The sequence below is a fragment of the Lissotriton helveticus genome, chromosome 3_1 (genome assembly GCF_964261635.1).
Source record: "Lissotriton helveticus chromosome 3_1, aLisHel1.1, whole genome shotgun sequence".
NCBI lineage: Eukaryota > Metazoa > Chordata > Amphibia > Caudata > Salamandridae > Lissotriton > Lissotriton helveticus.
The window spans coordinates 1,260,790,413-1,260,804,347 of record NC_136061.1 but is presented as its reverse complement, the minus strand read 5'-3'; positions in this window follow the sequence as shown (position 1 = coordinate 1,260,804,347).

The following is a 13,935-nucleotide window of genomic DNA, read 5'->3' as shown; positions in this document are numbered from 1 at the left end:
CCGAAAAGGCTTTCGATAGAGTGTCCTGGGAATATCTATGGCAAATACTAAAATGGAATGGATTTGGAAATAGTTTTGTAATGGCAACGAAGACACTTTATAAAAACCCTACAGCAAGGATTAGAGTAAATAGAGGCAAATCACTAGCGGTTACGATTGGGAGAGGGACTAGACAGGGCTGCCCGGCATCACCATTATTATTTGCTCTTTACCTAGATCCCTTGATAAGGAAAATTGAAAGCAATATAAGAATCCCCCCAGTAAGGTTGAATGGATGCGTAATAAAGACACTAGCTTACGCGGATGACATTGCTATCTTGACTCCTAATCCTAGTATGGCCTTAGTGGAAATTGAGGCTGAAGCTCAAAGATTCGGGCAAATATCTGGTTATAGCCTGAACAGCTCCAAAACCCAAATTGTATGCAATCAACACAGTGTATTTAATGATCAAAGAGTTGTAGACTCTGCTATATACTTGGGGGTTGCAATCACATCTAATTTGGATGAGTTGGTACAAAACAATCTTGCGCCACTCATGTTAAAAGTAAAGTCCGATTTAGTACGTATGAATAATTTGCACCTGTCATTAGTAGGCTGCACTAACGTTATAAAAATGTTAATTTTACCGAAATTTTTGTATTTGTTTAGGACAATACCTTTATTTTTTGAGCTAAAATGGTTTAATGATCTGGAAAAAAATCTGAATAGATTTATTTGGGCCCATGGCAAGACCCGAAGGGCATACCGCTTTATGTCCCTTCCCAGAGAAAAGGGGGGGTGGGGGGTGCCCGATTTTAGATTATACTATTGGGCATCTGCACTCCAATATATGCGTGGATTGATAGGGGGGGGAGGTGTAGACGTTAGAACAATGAATGACTCATCCAGGATATATTCTACTGTGCTGGGACAGGAGGTAGAGAACTCCTTCCTCAAATGTATTGATTTTGCGTATTTTAAAAGAACTAGGTTCAAGACAGTACAAGCTGCTACTAAGGTTTGGATTGCAGTGATGAAAAAACTTGGGTTGGGCCGATACAACTGGTATACGAGACTATATAAAAACATCTCTCTCCCAAGGCAGATCTTCGGCGACATTACAATGGCAGGCTGGGTGGAAAAGGGGATAGTTCAGCTTGGAGATGTGAGGAATAAGGAAGGGATGCTTCAATTCACGGAGCTAATGACCAAATTTGGGTTAGATAGGAGGGACCTTTTTAAATGTTTTCAGCTAAGAAGTTTTCTTGGGAATAAGCAAGGTGGAAGCATAGGGTTCGCTAAAGTAGAAATCCTCGAGAAAATAAGATTGGGGGGAGACTGCTCAATACGGTGCTTTTATGCAGAGCTGGTAGCAAGTAAACCAGATGACATGGATAAACATGGCGAAAAGTGGGCAGAGAGGCTAGAAGGGGAACCCTGTTGGTTTAAGGAGTCGCTGGACTTAGGGCGAACTCTTCTGTGCTCAGCTCCGCTGCAATCGCAGCAGTATAAAACACTTTATTCGCTCTACTTTACCCCTGCAAAAATAGCAAAATGGGGGGGTACTACAGGCACCACATGCCCAAGATGTTCCTCCCCCGATGCAGATTTAATACATCTATTTGCACTATGCCCACAGATAAAGACAGTGATAAAGGATATAGAGCAGTTTCTGGATGCCACTCTTAATATCCAGATTACTTTAAAACCTCCAGAAATACTCCTCGGGATAGCTACAGATACTAATGTTATGCAGAGAGAATTCATCTTTGTTGCAATGGCTGTCTTTAGGTTATGTCTAGCTAGGGCTTGGTTAGATAAAAAACCCCCAGGGATGCAAGTTTGGCTGTCGAACTTGTTATCAACCTATAACTTGGAAAAGAACATATACGCCCGGAAAGGTAGGAAAGGGAGAAGCTTGGGGTTAAGGATATGGGATCCCATAATAAGATGGAAGGAAGGACTGGATTTGTGAGACTTGAACAGCTCATGACACGGCAAATGAAATAAGCAAATAACCTGAGTTGATGCTGATATGTTGCTTAATGAAATCTAAACTGCCTTTTCTTTTTTCTTTTTTTTTCTCTTCTTTACTTTCCATTATGTATGATGTAATACGATAATTGAATACAATGGATGGTTGAAGAATCTATAATGAACTGTGTAAATTGTGCAATGGTTTAAATAAAAAATATAAATAAAAAAAAAAAAGAATATTTATTAGGCGTGGGAGAGCAAGCCGAAGCCAGGACTTGAACCTGGTTTCCAAATTCTAAAGGCAGCAGGCTGACCGTTAGGCCACATCTCTTCTCGATCAACACATTCAAAGAATTGTGTGTAACAATGCTTTATGTTCCAGCGCTTCACTGCACTTCAGGTTATTTTGACATGTATTGAGGACCTTTGTAGACCACCATTAGACACTTTTCAATCATTTTGATTCCTAAAGTACAGAGGAAGGCCTCTAGGAACAATGTTTGAGGTGAGGTGGGTATAACACGCGTTATTTTGGGTAGCGTAATCACCCAAAAACTCTGCGAGATTATGCAAGAAGAGTAATTTACGTGATGATTGAAAAATAGCTCTAAATTCAACAGCACATAAATAGCGAGCATGAGGGGCTGCTCACGTACACAAAATGTGCACTTGGGGTAGGATTTCCCCCCTATTTAGCATTTCATACTAGTTTCTGAGCAGAAACGACACCCTTGGATCCAAAATGGATGCAAGGATGCGTTTTGCACTAAGAATATAGCGATAAATGCAATACATCATAAACAACAACGCAAGCAACCACTCATGCTCACTAAATGTGCTCTCCCAGTAGGATTCCCCCCCCCCAAATTACTGTTAATTATGGGTAATTCCGTGTCAAAGAGCTACCAAAATTACTCTGATTGCTCTGTTGTAATTGAAGTTCTGTCCAGGCCTAGATGAGGTCCGTTAGAGCATAATAGCACCTGAGGGTTCATTCTGGATCCGAAATTTCTAAGTGAGTTTACTGGTCCGATCACAGTCAAAAGGCAGTCTGAACAGCTCCATTTCCAAGTTCGGAGGACTCTGACTGTGTTTCTATAGTTGCAGCGAATGGGCTCATTTGCTGCAGCAGCGCCTTCTCAGTGCCTGGAACCGTCTGTTAGCTTTCCTGTACACATTCCAAGCTCTGCTCCTGTGGCCAATTTCCAGCTTTTGTCTCATGCAGTTGGTGTAAGTTTTCTTTCAACAGGCAATTTAGTTTATATTAAGCAGTAATCCCTCCCGGGACAGGGTATTCAGTGGCTAGTGCAGCTCTCACTGGATTAACCCTGAACCGTCCCTGCCTCCCACAGATGGGACTTAATTGTGCTAGTGTATTATTGGCTAATTATTGGCCTCGTAATCTGGTGGCTAATGCCTAGCTTCAATTAATTGTGCATAATATTATAATTGTCTGTGCTTTTTCAAATATTTATGCATTTGAGTGGCAGTGATTTAAATAACTCGGCTTAGTGTGGTGAAGTTGACACCTAGGGGCATTATTATCATAGGGTTGTGTCGCCTGTGACACAACGGGGTGCAAAAGCGATGTAACCCTTAACTGTGATTTATTGAGCCATGCTAGGCTACCTTGCATGGCCCTGAGAGGCTTGGTAGAACTGGAGTAACGCAACACAGCACAAATCACTGCATTGTGTTAATGTGCCCCAGGTAGGTGTTCCGTGGGTGATGTGTGGGTGTTCCAATGCAACACCCTTTGATTTTGGCACATTCCCAGATTTACCTTTACTGGTAAACATGGGAATGCCCCAAAATGCCATGCATCCCCAGGGGAGGCATAACGAGGAGAAATATCTTCATTTTGCCTTGTTCTTTCCTCTTTCTATGTGTGCTGCACTCTACAGCAAACATAGAAAGAAAAATGCCTCAGGGGATTGTTTTCGTGCAGGGAGATGTCCATTCTTGCACAAAACAATCCTGATTACAAGACAGGCACCCTTACACCACAGTGCAAGAGTTCATGTGTTGGTACTAGGCAGCACAGAGCGTGCCAGCTCTGGGAAAAGATAAGAATGCCCCATATTATGTTAAATATGATGCACTCCTGCTCTTTCCCTGTTACCCAGTGTAGCGCAGCAAGGTGGCTTGCTGCGCTGCGTGAATTTATGGTAAATTTCCCCCTTCAATTTGTTATTATTGATTCCAATAGCCTTCCCAACCAATAGAGTAACAGCACAAAACTATTTATTTTCATATATTGTGGATCACTGGAGATAGTGATTAGTTTTCCATAACTGAAAAAATATGTTCTCGCCAATAGAGCACACATCAGCAAGCCCCTCTTCGGATCTGTCCAATTAAAAAATGTTGCTGATCTTCTGGATAGAAAGTATGATCAATATGCTAAAAAGGGAAAATGAGAGAAGTGATGTGGCAGCAGAGTCATCTGTAACATGTTTTACTTCCTTTTTAAGTCAAGCCTAAGCAAAGACATGCTGTATTCAGTCTGTGGGCTTTCAGCCCGCCTATTGCTGTTGATTTGTTAATGAGAGCGTAGTTCGTAAAAGCTTTCATCCATATGGTTTATTTTAGGTATATGTCCCTCCTTCTCATCTCTTGCTCACTCCCCTGGACTAATACGGTATCCTGCCATTTGTTTTCTATTTATATTTGTGGATGCGCACTACTTTGTTTATTGCTTCCAGCACGAGCTGGCGCGTGTTTTGGGACAGTTTCGTTTCTTCATAACTGTTGCGTTATTTTTTTTCATTCTCTACCACGGTCCCTCATCCCCTAGAAAACCTTTCCGGTGTATGTAATTGATGTACTTATTTTTTCACGCTATCACGGCCCATCATCCCCCCAGCAAGCCTTTCCATTGTGCAAGTGTTTAATTAATATTTTACATAGTGGCAAATTCCACCCCAAAGTATCGGAACACTTTACACGAGCACCAGTTTCATTACAGATAGGGAGGGCACGAAGAATCAACTGGCACAGCGAGATTAAGTGATTTAAGCAGAAACAGAGGATGTTCCACTGATACTCAAACCGCTCTAGCCCTTACGTCACATCCTTCCCCTCTTGATCAGCATTTAAGATGGCTGGCACTACTTTGTAAAGCATAATTATTAGGCGCCCAAAGCAGCATGGGCCCACTTGTTGAAGAAGAAAGTGCGCAAACGTTTCTTGTCTAAACATGAGCTTCTTTGGGTCAGAGATGTATGCGGTATTGTTAAGGAAGGGCAGAAGGTTGTTGTTGCAAGTGCTCTTATGCCATAAAATGTCTTGTCTTGGGTGCGGCCTGCAACATCTCTAACATTGAAGAGCTGATCTTTTGCTGTGGAACAGCACGTGACGTGTGTTATTTTTATGGACTAGTTATGATCTCACAATTTAGTGTAAGCTGTTGAGTAATATTTTATGGACCGGGGATGTGGCCAGTATGAGAATTGTTGAGGAGAGAGATATGACCTTACACTTGCTCATTTAACAGGCACTGTGTGGGATAGTCTGATTTAAGAGATGTAGGGGCAGATGTATCAAGATACCATTTTGCGATTCTCAAATAGCGATTTTTAAGGAATCGCTATTTGAGAAGTGCAAAATGGTATGTATGTAGAAAATCGCTATTTTTTAGCGATTTCTTAAAATTCCTTAATTGCGATTAGCCAGCACTCGTTTTGGTTATTACTTGTATCAAGAGTAATTGAAGTGAATTCTTCTTTTAATGTAGGAGCTGACAGGACCACTTCAACATCAGCACAGCACCATCTCAGCATCAGCATAGCACTACCTCCGCATCAGTGCACCACCACCAGTGCAGCCATACCTCAGCACCAGCACACCCCAGTCCAGCAGCAATTCAGCACCAACGCAGCACACTTCAGCATCAGCGCAGCACCACCTCAGCATTAGCACAGCGTCTCCTCAGCACAGCACCAACTCAGCATCACTCAACACTACCTGAGCAGAAGCTCAGCATCACCTGAGCTCAAGCGCAGCACCACCACCTTATCACGACTAGGTACCACCGCAGGATCACTCAGCACCTCTTCAGCATCACTCAGGACCATCTCAGAATCACTCAGCACAATCTCAGTATCACTCAGTATCACCTGAGCACCTCTTGGCATCAACACAGCACCACCTTCTCATCAGTGCACCACCATCAGTACAGCACCATGTCATCATCAGCACAGCACCACCTCTGCATTCCTGCCTCACCATCAGTGCAGCCCCGCCTCAGCACCAGTGCAGCCCCACCCAAGCACCACCTAAGCACCAGTGCAGCACCAGCACAGCACCGCCTCAATATCAGTACAGCAGCATCTCAGCATCAGCAGAGCACAGCCTCTGTATCAGTGCACCACTCTCAGCACCACCTGAGCACCAGTTCAGAACCACCTGAGCACTAGCAGAGCACCACCACCTCAGCATCACTCAGCATCACCACAATATGACTGAGCACCACCACACCCTCACTCAGCACCACCACAGAATCACTCAGCACCTCCGCAGCATCACTCAGCACCACTTCAGCATCAGCACAGCACCACCTCTGCACAGCACCATCTCAGAATCAGCACAACACCCCCTCAGCACCAGTGCAGCACCATCTCATCATCAGTACAGCACCACCAGTGCATCACTGCACCACTAACAGTGCAGCCCCACCTAAGCAGCAACTCAGCACCAATGTAGTACCAGCTCAGCATCGCATCAGCGCAGCATCACCTCAGCACAGCACCAACGCAGCTTCACTAGGCACCACCTGGCCAACAGCTCAGCACCACCTAAGTACCATCACAGGACCACCACCGCAGCATGACTCAGCATCACTCAGCAGCACCTCAGCATCACTGAGCAGCACCTCAACATTACTCAGCACCACCTCAGTATCATGCAGCATCACTTGAGCACCACCACAGCACCACCTCAGCATCAGCACAGCCCCATATCAGCATCAGCACAGCAACACCTCCTCATTAGTGATCCACCTCCAGTGCAGCACTAGCATAGCACCGCCTCAAGATCAGTAAATCACCATATCAGCATCAGCACAGCACAGCCTCTGCATCAGTGCACCACCACCATCTTCACCTCAGCACAGCACCAATTCAGCATCACTCAACATCACCTGAGCACCAGTTCAGCACAACCTGAGCACTAGCGCAGCACCACCACCTCAGCATAACTCAGCACCACCACAATATGAATCAGCTCCACCACACCATCATTCAGCACCACCACTGAATCACTCAACACCTCCTCAGCATCACTCAGCACCACCTCAGCATCAGCACAGCACCATCTCAGCTTCTGCACAGCACCACCTCCACATCAGTGCAAAACCATCAGTGCAGCCCCACCTAGGCAGCAACTCAGCACCAATGCAGGACTGCCTCAGCATCAGTGAAGCATCACATCTACATCAGTGCAGTATCACCTCAGCACAGCGCCAACTCAGCATCACTCAGCAGGACCTCTGCACCAGCTCAGCACCACCTAAGCACCAGCACAGCACTACCACATCAGTATGACACAGCATCACTCAGCACCACCCAGGCATCCCTCAACACCATCTCAGTATCACTCAGCATCATCTGAGCACCACTTCAGCATTAACACAGCACCACCTCCTCATTAGTGCACCACTACCAGTGCAGCGCCACCTCAGCACAAGCACAGCACCAGCACAGCACCACCTCAACATTAACCCAGCACCATCTTAGCATCAGCACAGAACCACCTCCGCATCAATGAACCACCACCAGGGAGACTCCCTTCAGCAGCAATTCAGCACCAATGCAGCACCACTTCATCATCAGCACAGCACCAGCTCAGCATCAGTGCTGCATCACCTGAGCACCGGTTCAGCATCACCTGAGCTCTAGTTCAGCAACACCTGAGCACCAGTGCAGTACCACCACCTCAGCATCACTCAACATCACCTCAGTATCACTCAGCAACACCTGAGCATCACCTCTGGACCAGTATGCCACCACCTCAGTACCACCTCAGCATCACTCAGCTCCACCTCAATCTGCCCTCAGAATCTGGCATCTGTTGACTTTCCCCTAGTGTCCTTCCGCTGCTTGGGATGCAATTCAAGTACTATTTCCTAACCTCCACCCTCCTGTTGTTTATGTACCCACCCACATAACAAAAAAAGCTATACCAAACAAGCATAAGAACAGAGAGGAAGAAGTTGCCAGCATTGCAAGGACAAAAAAACTAGAAGACATTTTTTAATGTCATTTTGTTTAATAGGGTCATTCAGTTGTTCATTATGTTTTCTTAATTATATATAAGGTAACTGTTAGACCTGGCACCATTAGCGTGGGTCTCCCTCCCATTTTGTCTGTTGCCTCATGTATTTTTGCTGGTGTTAGATGCTTTGGACACTGTGCCACTGCTATTCAGTGCCACAGTGCAAGTGCTCCCAATTGTAAATTGATGTACTAATCAATGGTTCCATGTTTGGCTATTTGGTTTACTTGTCAGGCCCTAGTCTAGTGCACTGAGTGTGCCCAAAGCGTGTAAATCCAAATGCTGCTGGTGGGCCTGCAGCACTGGTTGTGCCACCCACAGAAGCAGCCTTGTAAAATGTGTCTAAGGTCTGCCTTTGCAGAGCCTGCGTGCAGTTTGGTACTGTCATGCTGACTGGGCAAGGTCACCCACTTCCCAGTCCCTAAACCTTCCCTTTTCTTCATATCAGTCACCCCTATGGTAGGCCCACGGGCAGGGTGCATTGTAAGTATAAGGTAGGACAAGCCCTGATGTGTGTGGCATGTCGTAATAGTGAATTACAGCCATTTTTGTTTTTCACTATTGCAAGGCTACCTGTTCCCCATAGGCCAGAATGGGCTGTTAGAGTTATTACATTTTATAATCCTAACTGTCCCAGAGAATATGGTAGAAATTCGAGTTTAGTATGCCTGGACTCAGAATAATAAAATACATCTTTTAGTGAAGTTGGTTTTAATATTCTGTGTTTGCAAATACCACTTTTAGAAAGTAGGTATCTGCTTGTCTAACCATTCAAACCTGCCTCTGCTAGGTTGTGTATTCCTATGTTTGGTTTTGTGAGTGACAGGGCTGGAGAATTCCAGGAGCCAGGCTGAAACACCCGGCGGTGAATAGAGAAATCTGCATCTAGATGGGAGGGAGGAGTTGCACCTGAACCTTGAATAGGGCTGTGCCTGCCTTCCACAATGCTGGCTCCACCCCCTGGGGAGCGGCCGATGTCTCTACCCTGCACACTGAAAGAAGAGAGGAGTCCTGTAAACAAAGTGCTCCAGGACTGTACTTGCCTTCCACAATGCTGGCTCCACCTCCTGTGGGGCGTCTGATGTGCATGCCCTGCACTGTGAAAGCACAGGAGAAGTCTGGTAAACAGAGTGCTTCAGAACTGGTTTGGACTGAGCAAAGGCCCCTTTCCTCTCAGAGAACAAAGGATTTTGGGGTATAAATATTGGCACCCTGATCCCATGAAATTAGATCTCTTTGGACTACAAGAAGAAACCTTTACTGAGGAGAGGAACCTGAAGAAACTGAGGAGAGACTATTCCCAAGCTGAAGTGCTGCTTGCGGGATTGGCCTGCCATGGTTGCCTTACTGCCAAAGGAAGGAGAAAGGAACGTTGTGTACTTTGCTTTCAACTTGTAAAGGATCTCCAAGGGCTTGGAAAAGTGCTTGCCTCCTGCTGAAGTCTCAGGGACAACAGACTTCAACCCCAGCTCCCCAGAGTTCTTGTGGAAGTGCCTGCTGCTGTTTTGGGCCTTCTGAGGAACTGCGTGTCGCAAGGAGCTGGAAGCACGACTCAACGAGATGAAGCGTGTCGCCGTCGCAGGGCATGCTGTCGCAACTCCGAAGGAGGGTGTCGCGGCTGGAACTGTTGCACTGCACTGCATCAGAGAGAAGCGAGCCGCAACGAAGCGGAAGCGTGTCGACATCGCTTCTGCTGCCGTCGCAACTCCAAAGGAGGGTGTCACCTCTGTAGTTGTCGCATTGCACCGCATCAGGAGATGAATCTCGCAACGAGGTCAGAGCATGTCGCCGTCGCTGTGTTCTGCCGTCGCAACTTCGAAGGAGGGTGTCGCCGATGGAACTGTCGCACTGCACCGCCTCGACCAAGAGCACCTCGCATCCCCGAGAAGCGTGCCACTGTCAGAGCTGCTGCGTCGCATCTTGGATGTCGCCGCTGTAGTTGTCGCATCGAGCGGAAGCTTCACGCATCGTGGGAGAAGAGTGTAGCTGCTGGAGCTGCTGTCGTCGCATCGTAAGGGTGTTGCCGCTGCAGTCCACGCATCGAACCGAGAACTTCTCGCATCCCCGAGAAGCGTGCCGCATCTGGAATATCTTCACGTCTTTATTTCTTTGTATCTGAACTTTGCCGCATTTCCTATCGCTGTGACATTGCTTGTCGTGGAAGTCCAGCGCAACCTAAGGTACATTGGCGCAGAGTGTCGCAACTAAGAACTGAACTGAACTAAGCTTAAATCTACCATCTTAAAGTATTCATAGTGTGTATTTTTGTCGTTTATAGTCTTGTGGTAACTCTATATAAAGTCTACTTATTTTTTTATATAAAACCTGTGTGGTGTCCATTTGTAGTGTTGTCACTGGGTTACTGTATGTGGTCACCACTGCTTAACTTACAACGCCTCTAAAGTAAAGCCATTCTGCTCGTGCCAAGCTACCAAGGGGGTGAGCAGGGGTTATTTTAGGAGTGTAATCCCCTTATCCTGACTAGAGGAGAGGGTCCCGATTTGTCACATGTACCTACCTGTGCCAACTAGAGACCCCCAAATTTAACATTGGTAGTCAGCGGTGAGGATTCTGGATTTGCATTTGTGACTCATGTACAGTGAGTGGTGAACACTACTTAGTGTGTGCAGACCATAACGATAACACATACTTTTTGATAGATTCCTTTTTGATAGATTCCTTTGATAGATACAGAGTCCATAGCCTCTATTGAGTGTGAATGGGAAGAAGAAAGGCTAGAAAGCTACAAAGTAAAGCAGATAAGGTATTTTTGCAAGAAATTCAAGGATTCCACTGTTGGGTGCACCAAGAAAGAAGAATTCTACAAGGCGCTGAGGGCCTGGGTAGAAGCAAGGAAAACCCCTGAAATTTAGGAGGGGGATGACCTTGCAGAAGTACAACAGGAAGAGCCATTGGGCTCTAGAGGAAGGAAAGTGCCTTCCCTTGCAGGTAGCATTGGTTCTAACAAAAGTCTGTCTCCAGAGGAGTTGGAGGACAGAGAGAGATCAAGGAGGCATGAAATGGAGATGACCAAGTTCAAGGTGAATAAGCAACTGGAATTAGAAAATAGAATATTAGATCTTGAGGAAAAGAAAATGCAGTTTGAGCATGAAAAGTTTTGAGGGAGTTGTAGTTTAAAACCAAAAGTTTAGAAGTTACTCCCTCTGGTGGCAGCATACCATCAGCACATACAGAAAGTAGAGTGTATATTCCCAAGGATGTGGTGAAGGAGTTTTACACAAATGATGATATTGGTCAGTGGTTAAGAGCCTGTGAGGTAGCCATGTCTTCCCACCGAGTCCCTGAGAGAGATTGGTGAGCGGGGTTGTGGGGAAGGTTCCTTAGTGAGGGGTGGGACATATTGTTAGACTTGCCTTCTGAAGTCCACAATTCATACAGCCACATGAAAGATGCATTGTTGTCTAGATATGGTTTGACATCTGCGCTCTATAGGCAGAGGTTCAGGAAATGCAAAAAGTTAGAAAACAGTACTTGGGTTGAATATGTCACTTTCGTTTGCAGAGCATTGGATGGTTGGGTAAAGGGCAGCAAGGTTAATGATTTTCAAGGTCTCTTTGATTTGATTGCATTGGAGCACTTGTCTGATAATTGTTTTTCCCGAGCTGCGCCAGCATCTGATAGATAGCAAGCTGACTAACCCTAGGATGCTTTCTGAAGAGGCGGACTGCTGGGTGAGCACCCGGATCCACAAGGCTCATGTGGGAGACTCAGACAAAAGTGGGCAGGGTCCCCAGCAGAAGAGTGGGGGGGGGACAAGGGTAAACAGAAGGAGTTCCGCAAAGGGCCCCAAAGTAGTCCCCAAGGGATCCCCATGAAAGGTTCCCAGCCTCACCCTGAGAGAAAGCAAGGGGCCCGACAGGTAGTCCTGTTCCCCAGGGGGCCCTTGAAGTGTTACAAGTGTGGCAACCTGGGACATAAGTCTAATGATTCCAGGTGCCGCCTGTTTGGTAAACAAGCACCCACTGGTGCTCTGCCCCGGCAGATGGCTAGTGTAGCCTTGGGGGAGGAGATTGATGTCCAAGGTTGGTGGGGTCCCACACAGATGACCTTAGTCTCTTTAGGAGACTGTGAGATGGTCTCAGAAGCTCAGCTGCCCAGGAACACTAAGAAATATGGGCAGCGAGTGACCATCAATGGCCAAAAGGTGGAGGCTCTTAGAGATACGGGAGCCAGTGTGACAGCTGTCACGTGTCACCTGGTGTCTCAAGAGCAGATTGTCCCTCATGCATTTTGCCGAGTTGTTAACACCGACAACACAGAGAGTCATTGTCCAATGGCTCAGGTTCTGTTTGAGTGTGGGGGGGCCTCTGGTACTCTTCAGGTAGCTGTGAGGCCCGTCATGCCTGTTGACTGTTTGTTGGGAATTGATTTGGAGAGCCCCCCTTGGGAAAAGGTGGAGAAAACAACTCACTTGAAGATGGTTGGACTGCCTGACTGGGCGTGCGTGACCACCCGGTCAATGTCAGCCAGTAGGGGTTCTCAAGAGGACCTGGATCCTGAGAGGGAGGCCCAGGAACCTGCCGAAGAGAGTAGTGGTGGGGCGCGGGAAAGCGGCCCCCGAAGTTTACACGGCCCAGGAGGAGGTCCACCCTGAGGGGGATGCCCTGGAGCCTACCGGGGAGCAAGTACCTGAACTGGGGGATCTGCCTGAGCTGACCCATTGGCAGCAAGAAGGAGGCCCCTCCTGGGAGGAATTCTGCAAGGAGCAGAGAGAGTGCCCTTCTCTTGTGGGCTTGCAGAAACAAGCTGCAAGCCAGGCAACAGGTGATCAGTCAGGGTCACACTTGATTTACTGGGAGATTGGTCTCCTGTATAGTGAGCCTAGGGTTGCTGAACCTGGGTCAGCCCGTGTGCTGGTGGTACCCCAGAAGTTCAGAGCCTTCATACTGGGGCTGGCTCATGATATGCCATTAGCAGGACATTTGGGGCAGTACAAGACCTTTGAGAGGCTTGTCACCACCTTTCATTGGCCCCAAATGTGCAAAAGTTCTGTTATTCATTGCAGGACTTGTCAGACTTGCCAGGCAAGTGGAAAGAGTGGGAGGAAGCACAAGGCTCCTCTCCAGCCCTTCCCTGTGGTCAGTACCCCATTTGAGCGGGTGGGGATTAACATCGTGGGGCTACTGGACCCCAAGACAGCCATGGGCAACAGGTTCATCCTGGTCTTGGTGGACCATGCCACCCGGTACCCAGAAGCCATAACTCTGAGGACAGTGACGGCCTCCGTGGTGAGACGGGCACAGATGGGAATTTTCTCCAGAGTGGGATTCCCTCGGGAGGTAGTGTTTGACCGGGGGACCAACTTCATTTCCAAGTATATGAAGTCCCTGTGGCAGGATTGTGGTGTAACCTACAAGTTTACCACCCCTTATCACCTCCAAAGAAATGGGATGGTTTAAAGGTTCAACTGGACCCTGAAGGGCATGATAATGGGTCTTGAGGAACCCATGAGGCGTAAGTGGGACGTCCTCTTACTGTGCCTTCCGTTCGCATACCGTGAGGTACCACAGAAATCTCTAGGGTTCAGTCCCTTTGAGCTTTTCCATAGACACCCAGTCAGAGGACCTCTGAGTTTGGTTAAAGAAGGCTGGGAACAATCTCCCAGGAAACCTCCCCAGGATGTATATAGCTACATGCTGCCCTCCAGGAACTAGACTAGGCGTTTCAGTCAACTCTCTGAGGTG